The following is an 841-nucleotide window of genomic DNA, read 5'->3' as shown; positions in this document are numbered from 1 at the left end:
GAAAGATAACCCCTAGCTACCATCAGCAGAAAATTAAAGAGAAATCACACTAGAAAGTGAATTATAAACAATTAAGTAAGGGATTTGAGTGTATTTTTAATTTAGCTATAACTCATCCGCATAACCATTTCCTTCTTTGAGCACATGAATAAAGTATGTAGTTGTCTCTTTTTTTTAATTGGATTTTAAAAACAATTCCATATATCTTATTCAATATAACCACTTGATGTAAGTGGAAGCTAGCTAAAATAATTTACTGCGGGCTTTATTATTCACTTATATGTGTTTAATCCGAATATTGACGAATAATAATTATATTTATCTAATTTGTTTGGTCATATTTGGTGATTATTTTATCAATAATGAAATATTAAAAAAAGTAAAAAAGACAAAAAATTTCACAAGTTGGTGAATGATTATGCGCCCCTTTAGGAAAAAAAGCTTTGAGTTTACTCAACACACATTTTGTTGTAAATTTTTTATAAATATAGAAAAATTAAATTTTAATAATCAAATTCATTTGCCTTTTAACCCATTAGGCTTTTAATTTGATTTTTCTTAACAACATGGATAAGGATGAAATGAAAAAATATTTATGTTTTTTTTTTGTTTAATTACTCTGTTGGTCCTATAATTTGACCAAATTTACAATTAGGTTCCTATACTTGTTTTCCTTTTAATTAGGTTCCTATACTAAAATTTTTATTTTAATTTAGTCTCTACGATGACAAAAACATTTAGTTCAACAGAACATTCTGTTTTCAAATTGAATATACTATAGTTAAAATATTTGGGTTATTATTCACTCTAATTTTTTTTATATTGACAAAATAACCCTTAT

General features: G+C 24.7%; 1 protein-coding gene across 1 annotated transcript in view; it reads right to left on the bottom strand.

Annotated features, from left to right (window-relative positions):
* The window catches only part of LOC107626699, an 18713-nt gene that overhangs the window by 2572 nt on the left and 15300 nt on the right, over window positions 1-841 (bottom strand). The window lies entirely within an intron of this gene.

This window comes from Arachis ipaensis, chromosome B02, assembly GCF_000816755.2.
Source record: "Arachis ipaensis cultivar K30076 chromosome B02, Araip1.1, whole genome shotgun sequence".
Classification (NCBI taxonomy): domain Eukaryota; kingdom Viridiplantae; phylum Streptophyta; class Magnoliopsida; order Fabales; family Fabaceae; genus Arachis; species Arachis ipaensis.
This window is presented reverse-complemented; position numbering and strand designations above follow the sequence as displayed.